Raw genomic sequence first — 17150 nt, forward strand, 5'->3', positions numbered from 1 at the left:
AAATCAGGAGAAAAACTCTGATTTCTCTTAATTCATCCCATTTTCACTTCTTTCCTCCTTCTTTCCCTCGAGTCGTCCACAATTGCCTTTCATTAACCAAATCTATAGAGAAGCCAGAGGGCAAGAGAGCCTGGGAAATGGAACTTGCAAGAGAAGGATAAGAAATGGATCTGGAAGTAAATAGGTGATTGGCAAACCTAGGAAGACATTTTCTATGCTTTCACAAAAGCATTTTTAAAAGTTTCAGCCTGGTCTTAGATATTTCCAGTATAATCAAGGAAAGCCTCCTTAGCTAGGAGGATTTATGTGAAGATCTGTAGGCCTTTGTGAGGTTGGTATGGCAGTGTTAGTGGTGATGTCCTTTGGAAAATGATTCTACATTAAATTTTGGGTGAAAACTGGCTTAAAAAGGATTCCAAAATGGAAGAATATTGGGCTTCTGTCCTTGAGAACACATGAAAAAGTCTATTATATATAAGTCTATAATACAAAGCTATGGGAACCTTTAAAAGAAGCTGATTTATGTTACTAATATGGGTGTAGGCTCAAAACAGTTGTGAATTAAACTATATTATTTATTGGCATATAACTATGTTAATTGAAATATCTGAACTATATATATAAGTGTGTATATATATAAAATGCACTTGATACAAATACAGAACATTCCTTAGATATAAAGTACATTCTAAATTGATTCTTAGAACTTGAAATTAAATTATAACCTATCCAATGATGGTTAGAAAAAATGAGGAAAAATTTAACAACTCTTATTAGTGTAGCAGCAAAGCCAAAAAGCCCAGAGCATATATAAAAGGCATATAAATCATGTTGCAATTTAAGAGACACATAAAAACAAATCTCTAAGTCTTAAGTAATATTTTATAATGTAACTTCTAATGTCTTTTGATTAAGAAGACACATTTATTCACGAATACAGGAGCATTTAAACTTTCTTTTAAAGACATTACATTTTCATTGAACTATAACACGTATCAGGTTTCACATTTCAGTTTGTCATTAAAGCTCTTTTGAAATCTGTTTTTAACTGTATTTCCGAAGTCACTTCTCCTTTTTTCCTATATTAAATCTCTCTTAATTGAACTGATATGCTCATTGATTCCTAAACACACCTTGCATTTTGTTATTGTTAACCCTCTTTACTCACCTCAATTTATCTGCTTTAAAAGTGTACCCCTTTATCACTGGCTACTCCCGTTCTATTCACTTTTTAAGATTATGTATATATTTGCTTATACTACATATATCTTTTTGAGTTCTTCTATGTTTTAATCATTGGACTATATGCTAGAAATAAACTAATAGACCAGATATTGCCTTTGCCTTTAAAGATATTGCATAGAAAGGAATGTGGACATTAAGCATGCAATTGCAATGATATCTAATGTGGCTTGTGGTGAATTTGTGCTCCAATTTAGCTCCTTTGGAAGTACATTTTCCAAAAATCACTTTCCTGTATGGATCTGAATTAGGGTTTTCAACAAAAGAAATATGGAAGGTGGAAGTGTGGTAGCACTGTGAAGATTAATGAAGGGCACTTACTGGCACTGTATCTCATGTACATTGCCACTTACCTGCTGGATCACTTGATTGGCATGGTCCTGCACCCAGCCCCACAGGTCCTCAGCTCTTTCCTAGTCTCCTGCTTCATATATTCCAATTCTGGGCCATGTGTGCAGGCAGGATTATTACAAAGCTGTCAAGTTCTTTGTCAGGTCATCCACATCATCAAGGTTGAAGGCTTATACTCATAGATTCCAGGTAGTCCTTGTGGGTTCTACTGTGTCCTAACTTTCTTCTACTTCAGGTCTAGCTTTTTTTTTTCCTAATGTCTTACCCACCATTAGTTACATAGGTAAGAGCTTTATGTACAATTTGTTACGTTTCCACAATTATGAAAAGGCTAATAACATTAATGCATCCCTACCTTTGCTTCACTCATATTATTTTTTCTTCCTTGATCAATCCCTGACCAATTAAGAGACTAGTCTTATAAGCAGTTGCAATATTCACAGCTTTCAAGATGGGTTCCCTGAAAAATTTATCTGATATGATTAGTATTAATGGAATTAATGTCATTGTTCCCAGTGGTAAAGGGTGCAGTTAGCCCATGGCAATCTGTGGCAAACAGTCACTTAAATTATTATACTTCCATTAGACTCTTGTAATAAAATGTCTTAGAAGACAAAGTAGTTGCTATTGCTGCCAGTAATATCTTAGTGAAAATAAGTAGCATGATTTAGTTGATTGGTTGCTTTTAATTGTGCTACAGTACTCAGAGAGGAGAGAAAAAAAAACAATTAGTGGTTCAGAGCTTTAAATTCACAACTAAAGATTTAGGAAAGTGATCAGAAAAAGTTTGTGATGATTCTAAAATAAATCTGTAGTCCCTATAGACACAGAGCTAAGATTATAAAACTCAAACCTGCAGCTTAGTCTTATGGGTGATTTAATTGCAATGCAAATTGAATTTACAGTCTCACAAGGTCTCATGTTAAATTAAGGCATTGATTAGGCAGGAATGGGACACTGAAAAGTGAGACGGAGTCATTATGTCTGAAGTCTTATAAAACTAGGGATCTTTTTTTTTTTTTTTGAGACAGAGTCTCACTTTGTTGCCCGGGCTAGAGTGAGTGCCGTGGCATCAGCCTAGCTCACAGCAACCTCAAACTCCTGGGCTTAAGAGATCCTACTGCCTCAGCCTCCCGAGTGGCTGAGACTACAAGCATGTGCCACCATGCCCGGCTAATTTTTTTGTATATATGTTTTTAGTTGGCCAGATAATTTCTTTCCATTTTTAGTAGAGACGGGGTCTCGCTCAGGCCGGTCTCGAACTCCTGACCTTGAGCGATCCACCCACCTCGGCCTCCCAGAGGGCTAGGATTACAGGCGTGAGCCACCGCGCCCAGCCTAAAACTAGGGATCTTGATTTTACAAATTCTTCTGAGCCTCCTCTGCCAGTAGAAGCACCCTTCCCCCCCCTTGAGAGGCGTGGTCTCCTCTTGCCTGAAGAACCAATCACATGAAGGGAACTGCTGATGTTTCTGAGGACTATCCTCACTACCTTTCATTGCTTCTAGAGATAAATTAGATTCAAAGCTGAAGGCCCCAGGTGGTAAGATATAAATTATATCCCGTGAAGAGGGTGAAAAGAATGTAAGATTTTCTTATTTTATATTAATACTTTCTAAGGGTGGAATAAAATAATGTTAGACCAACGCATATGTGTTGTTACATATTATGGATTCTGTACTATCTGTATTATCACTGTAGCAGTTGGAAGAGACTCTATGACAATTTTTTTTTAGGCTGTTTGACTGAAACATGGACCCAAAGGTGACCTATACTGCATAAAATGGAAAAAACCAAAAACAAACAAACAAAAAAACCCAGAACTTCCATGGCATACTGTAAAAGAAGGTATCCAAAGGTTTAGGGAGGTTGAAATGCTAGAGTACAATTTTCATTTGAAAACTACTCAATCATTCCCTAACTAGGGACATGTGAGAGCATCCAGAGGCTATTCCCTTCACTGAGGCTATGAGAAACACATATGTGACGGAGCCAGTTATTGTTCAGCTGTTCTGTGGTGGGCATTCTCTGTAGAGTGAGAAATAGTATGGGAATCTGCTGTCAGCTCACTGGCTTCCTGTGATCCATTGGAGACGATGGTATTTTAGGGTGTCAGTGACCACACTGACGGGTTTCATTGCTGAAGACAAAATGTGCATGGTTATCTGTATAGGTGGCAGAGTAGAGGCAGTAATCAAAATAGTATGACCAGCAGAGACCACTGATTTTGGCTAGTTGATTCTTCAGGGATGATCCTGCTACACTGTTACATAAGTTACTATAAAATTGTAGCTTTTTTTCAAAGGTACATGTAGCCATTTACCGGGGTGATGGAGCATTGGATAAAGGGACATAACTAGACTTTGGGGAGATAATTAGATGCTGGCTCTTAACTGACACAGTTTCCTAGACATCCAAAATGCCTTTGGTCCACCAGTGAGAGCAGATGCTTATGAAGGGCAGGTGATAAAACTGAGAATTTGCTGAGGTTCATCTCTCTGTGGGCCTAATGTATCATGAAGAGTTTTGTCAATATTTCCCTAGTATGGAATAGACATATTGTCATCTGAAATAATCACATTGTTTCCTTGACCCCTGGTGTGAGTGTTATTTCAATTGAAAGGCCAAATAGAAAACAGAACTGGCTCTTCATTGTCACATTCTTGGAGAGATTACAGAGATAATCGCCAGCATTAAGGATATGAATGATAAAGGCTGGTGATTCCTACCACATCCTCTTTCAACTTGTCTATTTGACTGATGCAGAAGACAGATGAATCGTGAAGACTAAGAATAGATTATCATAAACTTAATCATATAGGGACTCTGACTTCCACAGCTAAGCCAGATTTGGCTTTATAGCTAAAGCAAAGCAACACATTCTTTGACACATTTGGTATGTAGTTACTGATGCAGTGAATTTCCCATCACCACCACCCATAGCTATTAATAAAGACCATCAGAATAAGCTGACTTTAACCCAGGCGGTTAGGTATGTATCTCCATGGTTTAACTGCAAAACTATATCAAATCTCCAACCCAAATTGTCCTACACAGGCTATCTACCAATGGGGCATCCTTCTGGTTCATTAGATTCACCAACATTTCTGCTGATTAGCTGAGTCAAAGGGAAAGAGCAATCATATTAGAAATTGTGGTAAGTGACACATATTCCAGAGGGAGGGAAATAAATCTCAAAATACGAGGGACTTGTTACCTTGGTGAAGTTTCTACACATGATTTTGAAGATACGTTGGCACCATCTGAAGTGGATGGCTGCATTGATTGCCACAATCCCACACAAGGGGGCTTATAAAGAACAAATGTGAAGGAAAATCTTCCTAGTGGGAAGAATTTTGAGCAGTGCACTAAGTTATTCATTTTTCCTAGAAGGAGAGATTGGTAAATCCATAGCTCTACATTGATGGATGAGTAGTAAAAATTTGGATGTATGGTGGTTAACATACATCCATACATCTTTTCCAAAAAAGATATAATTGGGAAATTTGAGGAAAAGATTTTTGCTAAATAAATATTAATATATGGATAGGCATCTTCAAGTTGACACAGAATGAGAAGACATCTGTGTCCAACATAAATGCTAACCTAGGAGAAACCTCAACAGAGGATAATCTTAGTAATTAGGTGGATAAAACACTCTGCTCTTTAGGATAAATCATTCAACCTTTTCCCTAACCTCTCTGTCCTTGCAAACACAGTGACTGTGACAGCAGGGATTAAGTTATGCATGAGCTCACTAAACAAAACCTTTTGCTGAGTGTCTGACTTGCCAACAGCATGTTGGCCCTTGCTGAGTGCACACTCAGCTGGCACACAGAGATTCCAATATGGTGCTATTCTCCAAGGGATTCATCTAGCTAACCGTGGCAGTTTGCCTCCGCTGAGTACTCCCATCACAGAAGAAATATTTTACCCCATATGTGAATTTACCCTCCCTGCCTGCAATGCTTCTGTCCAAGCCACTATTTGTATAGTAACAGAATAACTTATTCACTGTTATGTATTTCTATACTTTATTGCTTCTGATCAAGTAACTCACGTTCTATAAGATGAAAGTTAACAATGAATGCATGCTTGTGGAATTTACCTGTCTTGCTACAATTAGCCACACCCTGAAATAGCTGTTTTAGCAGAATAGTGCATGTCTTTATTATTAACTACAGTCACAAAGCTGTACATTAGATTCCCAGAATTTATTCATCTTATAACTGAAACTTTGTACCTTTTGACCAACATCTCCCCATTTTCTTCAATGCCTAGCTCCACTGATGATGGAGAAATGAAGAGGGTAGGTCATATTCAGCTTGGCATTTCTTTATCCATCCTTGCTGTATGCCTGGCACCGTATTTGTTATACTCTGGAGGATTTCAGGGAGACCAGGGAGCTGGCAGTTCCCTTCATGTGATTAGTTCTTCAGGCAAGGGGAGACCACACCTCTCAAGGGGGGGAAGGGTGCTTCTACTGGCAGAGAGGCTCAGCAGAAACTGTAAAATCAAGATCTCTAGTTTTATAAGACTTCAGACATAATGACTCCATCTCACTTTTCAGTGTCCCATTCCTGTCTAATCAATGCCTTAACTTAACATGAGACCTTGTGAGACTGTAAATCACCCATTAGCTGAAATAAAATGTTTCCATAATGGTTAAAATTATACATTAGTACTTAAGAATATCAAAGGATTTGTGACAGTAGAAGTAGACTCAAATCTCAACCAAGGATAAAGAAATGATACATGGGACTTTGTATACTCTTTTGGGAAGTGAGACAGCATGTTTTTGGTTATGTAAGTTATGGTAGCAAATAGGGTCTATTATAGAATGTAAGAATAGTTAACAGAGCATATCTAGTATGCATACCTTGTTGATTAAGGGGTGGACTGTGAATGTTTTGTACTATATTAACTTAGATAAATTAGAACTACATTTCCCAGAACTCCCCTTCCTGTGTGGTTGTGGAAATAATTACAAAGACAAAGAAAGGCTCAGGCAGATCCAACAAGGTGTGATGAATCACTGCATGGCTTGGCAGAAGCAGGAAGTCACTATCAACTCAGGACCTGAACATTGCTGAATATAAAACCCTCATTCCTCAAACATGTGTTTCAACTCATGTAATTCAAATGCCATCACATTGGGGGTTAGTATTTCAAAATACAAATTTAGGGGGAATACAAACATTCAGTCCATAACAGGATATATTTCCCTGTTTCACTACAGTATCTCATTTCTATGCCTGTTTACTTATTGGAGTGAAGAATCCAGAGAGGCTATATGACAGTCTCAACCTCTGGTTTCAACTCAATAATTCTCTACTGACTCCTTTTTTCAGTTAATGTTAAGTGTTGAAAAGGACTCTCATACTAGTGTATGTCATATCTTCTCACTAATTTATTTACTGAATACTTGCTAATCTATCAAGAGTTCAGGACTTGTTCTAGATAAGGAATGATTGAGGAAATAAATTGGAGATATTTGCTATTCCAGACCTTATATTCTGTGACTGGAACAAAGAAAATAAACAATAGTATAATAACCTTATGAATATATACAACTACTATGCATCCATAATAATTAAAAATGAAATATTTAAAATGAAAAAAATAGAATAATAAATAAGTAAATTACATAGTTTTTGAAGCATGGGAAAAGTTACAGAAACAGCAAAAACGTGTATAAGACACAGAAGTACCCAGGATCAGGGTGAGAGCCTGGTATCCAGTTCTGAGGTAGGTCTCACTGATAAAGTGACTCTGAAGTTTAGCCTTAACAAAGATGAGAAAGTAAGCAATACTCTGCACAAAGAAAATTCCAGACAGAGGATAGCTAAGAGCAGAGGTCTGTTTTGGAATGTGCCTAGAATGCTTGAGGAGCCACAAAGACTAGAGCAAAGTGAGCAAGCAAGAAAGAAAAAAGAGATGAGAATAAAATTTTTAGGAGCTGGAGATCAGATCATGTGGAGTCAAGAGAGGATTTTTTAATGGAAGAATTTATAAGATGTTTACATGGTGATAAATATATTCCAGTAAAGAGGAAAACAAAATGATGATGCAAGAGAGAGGGGGTAGTTTTTGGAGTTCTGTCCTTGATCAGGTGGGAGTGGATAGGACCACATGTACAGCAGTGGCCACTGGCCTTACACCAGAGTGCGTACCGTTCTTCCATGGCAACAGGAGCTACAGGAGTAAATGGGCAGATGTAAGTTGTCAAGTATGGTGGTGTCATCAAGTAGAAAGTCCGTTCTGATAACTTCTATAAAATTTCCCTATTCAGTAAAATAGGAAACACGGTTATTGAATTAGAATGAGAATGAGAGAGAAGATTTAGAGGTGTATGGAGTGAGAAGGCATGGCATAGCCTAGGAGAACAGAAGAGTGAATGGCTGGGTGATACAGTAGAATTGTGAAGCTAAGTAAGATCTTAGAAGAGTGGTTCTCAAACTTTAAGATCCATCAGAATCTCCTGCAGACATCTTCAAAACACAAATTACAGGGTCGCTTGCTTAGAATTCTAAATTCAAGTAAGTTTGGGGAGGATCCTGAGAATTCACATTTCTAATAATTTCCTAGGTGATGTTTATGCTACTGTTCCAGCAATAGCACTTGGAGACCCACTCTCTTAAGATAGTCTAAGGCTATGTCATCTCTTTTTTTGTCCCTATCTTGTGCTATTATTCTCTGAGAACATTTCTCTGCATTTCATATATTTATTACTTTATTCACTAATTCATTCATGGATTAATGTTAATCTTTTTTAAATTTCCCACAAATTCCCCTAAAGGATTTGAGATGAACACATAACCAATATGATATAATAATTTTAAAATGGTAGGAAAAATAATAACCACCTCCCTATCACTTTCACCAGTCTCTCCTGGCTAGAGCTTTATTTAGTAGACTACCTCTCAATCTTTTAAATTAATTTTGCAAATTATAATGCAATAATTGTGAATGCTTTCAAATATTATAATTCATAATGTATATATTACTTTTTCAATCTAAAACTGAATGGATTTTAATATATTTTCCAAAAAAATAACTCCCTGAAAGCAAACAAATATAAAAATGGGCCAATTTTTTCTTCACAGATACTTATGTATATTTAGCCCTTAGAGGAAAAAAAGACAATCTGCATTGGAGCATTAATGGCAGTGTAAGCAAAACTACATTGTTTTGGAAAGTGTGTGGTCATTTCTAAACTATTATCAGTGCAGAAAAATACACCGAGATGTTTTCTCTCACTACAAATCAGCATGCCAAATCTGGCAACCCTAGGATGTCATCTTTGAAGAGAGTCAACAGGAGCTCCAGAAGGAACATTTGGTGAAGAATCTGCCAACTGCTTTTATTACTTTTTGAACTACCTCTAAGTTACAGGTATTTCCAGTTTTGTTCTGCAGGTAATTTGAGCTCCATCTGTGGTTGATGAATATTTTTTAGTGTGCTATTACAAATTATGGCTTTAGGCACTGTTGTACCCTCTCCCTGCTAATTCAGCAACATAAAATATTGTGTTTCCTGTTTCTGGGTATATTTCCATAGTAAGAAACGCAGTGAGAGAAATGGGGGTATTATTTTTCTGTTTTAATTTGTTGGTTGGTTTGTTTCCAAAAAACAGGTTGTTTGTAATTTTATACTGAAATAGGTGATTATTAATTCTAAAGTATAAATGTCCAACAGAGTCTACACTAAACACTTTCTAAAGAACTCAGAAGTATCTGTACATAAACTTTAATTCATATCAAAACCTACATAGTAACTATACAGTTACTCAATTTGCTTTGAAGTATGAAGGATTTGATTATATTTATATCATGGATAATTTTTACTATGTTTAATTTCTAGTTAGTTTTAATCCATTTTTGTGGAATTATTTGTATAAATTAACAAAACTATAAAATATGTTTAAGTTTGATGTCATATCACTTTCTAGATGTAATCCTGAAATAGTTTTAGAGTGTGAATATCACATACTGGGTCTGTGTGTAGGCTCAGAGGCCTGGCAGGTGGAATACGACAGACACCAGAATAAGGCAGAAGATTGTGTCCTACAAGGTGGAAGTGGACAGGAAGCTTAAGTTAGATGATTAAAAGAGCAAAGTGTAGAAAACTTGGGGATTCATTTTAATTAGTATATTTTATACAAGTACAAAAATAATACATGACAACATAAGAATGGAAGGATTTGCATGCTTTTCTCTTATCTACCAAGGTGTATTAGAAACACAGTAAAGCAAGTCTGGAATTAAACTCACATACCCAAGCTTGGATACTCACTGAATCTGTGACTCTAGAAAATATTTTTTCTGCATATGAGAAAATCATGTCTATTTTTCTCCCTTAATTTGTTAATAAGGTAAATTTTATTATTAGTTATCTTGATAAGCCATTCTAAAATTCTACAGGCTTAGTGATTGTGATTTATCTTGGATAAGGTGCTGGATTTAATTTGCTCAGTTATAAAAATGAATTGCATTTATTTTAATAAGGCAAGAATGGTCTATGTAATTTTGTTTTCTTATACATCTTCCAATTTTGTTATAAAGACTATGTAAACTGCATAAATGAATCTGGTAGCTATCCTTTCTTATATTGTCTGCAAAAAATTGTGCAAGATAAGGATTAAGAGTTAGTTGTTCTTAGAAATTTTAGTGAAATTTGGTTGTGTGCGTTTGTGGAATTTTGCTTACTTCTACAACTTCAGCTTCTTGGTCTATTTTAAAATCTTGCCATTTTTTTAAACTAAGTCATTTATATTTGTCTGGAAATGTAACCATTTTATTTATATTTTCAAATTTAGATTCCTGAATTATTTAATAAAATTTTTGTATGACTTTTAAATTCCAAATGTACACATAGATTGATTTAATGTCTTTATACTCAGTATTGAATTTTGATGGTATCTTTTATGGTATCTGTTTGCTTGTTATGTTTTGTTTTGGCTTTGATTAGTTTATTCAATGATTTTTTTTTCTTCCTGTTATGATTTTCAAAGAATTACATTTTAGTTTTGTTCTACCTTAGAGGGCAAACATTTTTATTCCTTAATTCATTAAATTTATGCATACAACTTACCACAGGTAGTTCATTTGAATTTTTACTTTCCTTATTTTAAAATTTTTGGCTTTCTCTATTTGTATGAAAGGCTATAAATTATTTATAAGTAACAATTTGCCTGCTTCCCATACATTTTGTTATGTAATGATTTCATTGTGACTTAGTTCCAAATATATCTTAATTGCTGTTATAAATTGTAGATGATTTATAGATATATTTTCAGTTTTTAAATGTGGAATGATTATGTTTTAACAATATAATTTTAATGATTTCTAATTTTATTGCATTGAGATCAGAGGAAATATCAGCAAATCTCCAGAATTTTTGGAGCCATTCTTTCTTGACTATAGGATGCCAATATTTACAAATGTTTCATGTCTATTTTAAATGCATACATTTCTCTGTTGGGTTAAATGTTTTCTTTGTACCTGTTATATCAGACTAATCATGTTTCTCTGATCTTCTATATACTTACTTATTTCTTGCCTGCTTGGGATTTAATTTCCCTTGAAAATTGTGTTAATATCACACTCATTATATTGCTGATTTTTAATTTTTCCTTATAATTCTGTTGTTTATATCTTTCAAAAATTTGAGCCTATTATTAGGTACAGAAATAGTAATTATTTTATGTATTTTGTGGATTTTTTCTTATAATGTAGTATCTTTCTTTCTCTCTTGAGTCTTTTTATATTGTGTCATGTTGATATTTAGCCAGAATATGCCTCCTGTATTCTCTTCATTTTCAATCTGTTTTTATTCCGTTTCAAAAATGATCTAGTACATATGGACCATATGAAAATTTTAGTCCTTTAATATCAATACAGTTAACTTATTGACAATTATGTAACTACTTATTTATATCAACTGATTTCTGCCGTCTTATTTTACATTTTCTCTTTGCTCTATTTTTTCCATTGTCTTTCTTACCCCTCTTCTTTGAAGTAATCAACTGTTATTTATTTTTTCCTTATTATAAATTATTTCAGTCCATTGGAAAGTATGAATTCCAGTTATAATCTTTAGTAGCTACCTACAAATTAATCTTAACTTACATGATTGTCTCGTTTTTCCTACAAAGGTGTTATTTAGTGTTTCTGTTCTCATGCATGAGACAGGACCATTTGCATGTTTTATCTTTCCCTCTGTGCCTAAATCCTATGTTACAGTTTTCTAAAATAGAACTTCCTGAATCTGTGCCACTCCATGAGGGTATGGTATGAATGGATTACAGGTGTGAATAAGATGGTAATCCCTTCATCCATTGGACGTACTTAGGCAAGTACTAGGGAGCTGGAGTACCAGATTTGTGGCTATGAGAAAGAAGTCTTATCATTTTACCTTAGTTTTGCTTGAAGTATTATGATTTTTTGTTTATGCCATAATGTGAAAAAGATTGATATCATAATTCTAAAACCATACACATACTCTTTAAAATTTGTTATTGATACATAATATCTGTATATTTTTATGGGGTATGTGTGATATTTTGATATATGCATAGAATGTGTAATGATCAAATCAGGGTATTTAGAATATCCATCCCCACAAGCATTTATTATTTCTTTGTGTTGGGCACATTTCAAATCCTCTCTTCTAGCTGTTATTGTTCACTATGGTCCCCCTACTGTGCATCTATTAATAATATTAGAACTTATTCTTTCTATCTAATTATGCATTTGTACTCATTAAGTAATCTCTCTTCATCCACCCCACACATGCGCCTTTTCTAGGCTCTGGTAATTATCATTCTATGTTCTACCTCTGTGAAATCAACTTTTTTAGCTTCTATGCATGAAATAGAACATGCGATATTTGTTTTTCTGTTCTTGGCTTATTTCACTTAACGTAATGACCTCTGGTTCCATCGATAATGCTGCAAATGAAAGGATTTCATTCTTTTTTTATGGTCAAATAGTGTTTCATTGTGTAGATATGCCAGAGTTCCCTTATCCAGTCATCCATTGATGGACATTTGGGTTAATTCCATATCTTTGCTATTGTGAATCGTGCTTGCAATAAACACTGGAAGAGGCAGGTATAGATATCTCTTTGATGCCTTGTTTTTCAATACAACATAGTTACATTGAATATTCGTTAAATTTACTATCTGGATATTCAACATCCTTGGCTACCATTGCTTCTTGCATATAATTTCATTGATCTGACTTATCTTTTTCTTTTCAATGAAATAAAATTGAATGCTAGGAATTTTTAATTGAAAGTGGAACCCAGCCAAAACTTGCTTAAGCAAAACAGGTTATTTTATATAACATTTGGGATAGAATGGCTTTGATATAGCTTGATAACCAGAATGAACTTTTCAGCTTTGCTTTCACAGCATTGGGACTCCTCTCATATTTGCAGAAAAATTGAGGCTGATTGCTTTATGATTGCAAAACCAAAACATTCTCCAGGGATTTTAGCAAACCAACAACTTATTTAATCATTTAACAAATATTTGATAATCTACTATTTGCACAACACAATCGCAAGCGCTATGTATCAGTTCAGGTCCTCCAAAAGCAGATGGTAAGAAGCACAAGAATATGTTGGAGAAATATCAGAGAAGAATAAAACAGCGAAGGAACTGGAGTAACTGGGGAAAGCCTAAGACCATATTGCAGGTTTGACACCTGTGAGTGAAAGGAGACAGGAAAAGGACAATCGAGTAGGAAGAGACTCAGAGTGCAGTGCAGCCTGAGAAACTCTTGTTTCGCTCCTTTGTGAAAAATTAGTTGACTATATTTTTGTGTGCCTATTTCTTAACTCTCATTCTATTCCATTGATCTATTTGTCTATTCTTGTGTCAATACCAATCTGTCTTGATTTCCATAGCATTATAAGTAGTTTTGAGGTCAAGTAGTGTCAGTCCTCCAACTTTAATTTTTTTCTTCAGAATTTTGTTGACCATATTGCTTCTTTTGCTTTTTTACATAAACTTTAGAATCAGTTTGTTCATTTTCACAAAATAACTTCCTGAGATTTTGACTAGCATTGATTCTGAGATTATGTTAGAAAAATTGCTATTTTAGTGATTTTGAATCTTTCTATCAATGAGCATCAAATATACGTCAATTTGTTTCTACCTTTGCTATCTTTTGTTAGACTTTTGTAATTTTCCTATTATTGGACCGTGTGTATATTCTGTTAAACTTACCTCTAAGTATTTATTTTATTATTGTGTTAATGTAACTAGTACTGTGTTTGTAATTTCAAATTTCAATTGTTCATTGCTTATATGGGAAAGCAATTGAGTTTTGTTTGTGGCAACCTTGTTATAATTGTTTATTAGTGTCACAATTTTTTTGCTGATTCTTTAGGATTTTCTACATAGGCAATTATGTCATCTGTGAATAATGACAGTTTGATTTCTTCTAATCTAATCAGTATGCATTTTATTTCCTCTCCTTGTTTTATTGCATTATCTAGGACTTCCAGAAAAATGTTAAGGAAGAGTATTGAGAAGGGACATCTCTGCCTTGTTCTCAGTCATAGGGGAAAGCATCTTATTTCTAAACATTAAGAATTATGTGAGCCATAGGTTTTTTGTAGATGTTCTTTATCAAGTTGAAGAAGTTTCCTTCATTCTTAGTTTGTCGGAATTTGACAAATGCATTTTTCACATCTATTTATATGATCATATGACTCTTCTTCTTTGATTCAATAGATTACCTGCCTTGATTTTCAAATAATGAAACAGTCTTGTATACTTGGAATCAATTCCACTTGGTCATGGAAAATAGTTCTTTACATACATTGTTGGATTTGAAAAACTAATATTGTGTTGATAATTTTTGCATGTATTTTCATGAGAGATATTGGTCTGTAGTTTTCTATTCTTGTAATGTCTTTATCTAGTAATGCAGTCTTTATCATATGAGCTAGGAACTGTTGTATTTTCTAGAAGAAATTATAAAGAAATGGTTTTGGGAAGAAGTTAATATTTGAATTGGTGGACTGAGTAAAGTAGATCACTCTCCCAGATGTGGGTGTGCATCATCCAATCTGTTGAGGGTCTAAAGAAAGCAAAAAGTTGGAGGAGGAATGAATTTGCTTTCTTACCTGAACTGGGGCATTGATCTTCTCCTGCTTTGGTGTTCCTGGTTTCCAAACCTTAATTAGAAGAAGGAGAGGTCGCTAGGTGGAGCTTCTTTCCTACTCTGAATTGTTGATGAGGCAGGTGAGGGGCATGTGCACAAACAGCCTATAGAGCAGCTGTACTGGTTTGTCCCATTCACCTGTGACTGCCACAGTTCAAACTGATGCTAGATGATCTTTGTGCAGAGTGGTAGGTTGTTCCCCAGATCACTGTAAAAAGTTTGAGTTGGGGCTGGGTGAAATTCTCCTCACAGAGGCTGGCATTGTGGGGATTGCTTTGCCCATGGTCTACCCACAGAGGTGACAGTGGCAGCTGGCTGGGGCTATTTAGGTGGTGGTTGTGGGTACCCAGACTGTGGGCATTTGCTTGAACCAGGTCCAGGTGTAATAGTGGTTCAAGCATGGGCGGTCCCTGATGGGGTGTTGAACCTTGGGACATTTCTGCAGGTCCAATGGCAGCGATGAAGACTCAGGGGTGGTGTGTTGTAATCTACTGTTGTTATATTAGATCCCTATTTTGATGGTGTTAATGTATTGGAGAGGGGAAACATGCTATAGTCTTGTTACTAAATCTGAGTTTATTTTTTATTGGCCTTGGTCCTCGGGCTGTGACCTTCAGGAGCATTTTATGGCATTTTTACTAGTTTCCCCCCTTTGTCTGACAGAGAGACTAGAGGGTGCTATAGTTGTCTAATTGCCTTTCCTCCAAGTCAGATGAGGCTCAGATAAAGTAGTTTTCTTTGAATGCTGGCCTTTGTTTTGAAGAATTCTGGGATGTATTTAAATATGGCTACTTTCACCTGGTTATCTATTTTTTTCCATGTCAGACAGGTAATGTGCCAACGTCATAACAAAGATTGGAGGGAGGCACATCTCACACATGCTTGTGAAAACCCAACCATCATGCTTATGAACTACAAAAGGATCACACCTGGTTATATTTCAAAATGTTTATTTTTTTTTCTCCCCATGCACTGAAGCAAGAGGGAATTCTTCTCCCATATTCACTGTGAGAACCTGGTAGGGCTCATGGTCACAAAACCCAGGAAAGTGCCGGGGCCCTAAGACTATGTCCGCAAGAGCTTTTCACTCTTCAGCGATCTACACTCATCCTCTAGCACAGTCGTCCCCAACCTTTTTGGCACCAGGGACCAGTTTCATGGAAGACAATTTTTCCCTGGGGCCAGGGTGTGGGTGGATAGTTTGGGAATGATTCCAGTTGCATTACATTTATTGTGCAGTCAAACCTCTCTGTCATTGATAATCTGTACTTGCAGCTGCTCCCCAGTGCTAGCATCACCACCTCAGCTCCACCTCAGATCATCAGGCATTAGATTCTCATAGGGAGCCCACAACCTAGATCCCTCACATGTGCAGTTCACAGTAGGGTTCATGATCCTATGGGAATCTGATGCAGCTACTGATCTGGCATGAGCCAGAGCTTATGTGGTGATGGGAGCCATGGGGAGCAGCTGTAAATACAGAGGAAGCTTTGCTCACTCACCGGCCACTCACCTCCTGCTGTATGGCCTAGTTCCTAACGTGCCACAGACTGGTACTGGTCCGCTGCCCAGGGGTTGGGGACCTCAGCTCTAGCAACTCATCAATTACCTTTTAAGTGTTCCTTCCAGTGTATGGCTCCCGGAGAGCTGATCCAGGCTGTGTTTCTCTGTGTTTTTCTGTCTCTCTAGCTGTCAAAGTAATGGTTTTCTTTATAACCTCAAGTCTCTGATGGATCTAAGAAATTTGTCCATTTTCAGCTTGATCAGCCTTTTCCTTTGTGAGGAAGGGAATGATGAATTACAAGTACTCCACATTTTGTAGCTAAAACCAGAAGTCAGTTCATTTAATGTTAATAATTTTTTAATGTTAGTGTTAATACCAGAAGAGCACAAAATATAAAATACCCGTAAGATTTTTGTTATATATTAAATTATGTTCTTAACATTTGGCAGCGTTAATGGGATCATTCAGCCAGAACAAATAAGATAGATTATTTCTTTTAAGTTTTCTGTGTGGAAACACAGTCCCTACAGAAGTGTTAAACCACATCTAAATAGACTATTCGCTATTGTCCTATACCTCAGATACCTCGGATAGTTTGCTTGTTTAAACAGGGCCAGCAAACTGTGAGCTCCCTGAGACATGAGTATGACTCATCAACCTACATGTCCATGGTTTTTAGTGGAGTGCTAGCAATAGAATAAATTCATGGTTTGTTGAAAGAGCCATTTACTCTGTATTAAGAACTGCCAGAGTAGACACTATGTTCTAAACACCTTTATATTCTACCTCTCCATCAGGCAATATGATTATGTGGATCATCATTTGTTAATAGTAGATGAATTTACACATGTATAAAAAAGTGAATAAATAAATAT

At 35.8% G+C, this 17150-nt stretch overlaps 1 non-coding gene across 1 annotated transcript; it reads right to left on the bottom strand.

The window, feature by feature from the left end:
- Positions 1 to 15590: 15590 nt before the first annotated feature.
- On the bottom strand, positions 15591 to 15695 carry LOC123639079. Its single transcript, XR_006735643.1, has one exon. It is a non-coding gene; the product is annotated as a small nucleolar RNA U13 (small nucleolar RNA).
- Between the last annotated feature and the right edge of the window lie 1455 nt (positions 15696 to 17150).

Source organism: Lemur catta, chromosome 5 (genome assembly GCF_020740605.2).
Source record: "Lemur catta isolate mLemCat1 chromosome 5, mLemCat1.pri, whole genome shotgun sequence".
NCBI classification, from domain to species: domain Eukaryota; kingdom Metazoa; phylum Chordata; class Mammalia; order Primates; family Lemuridae; genus Lemur; species Lemur catta.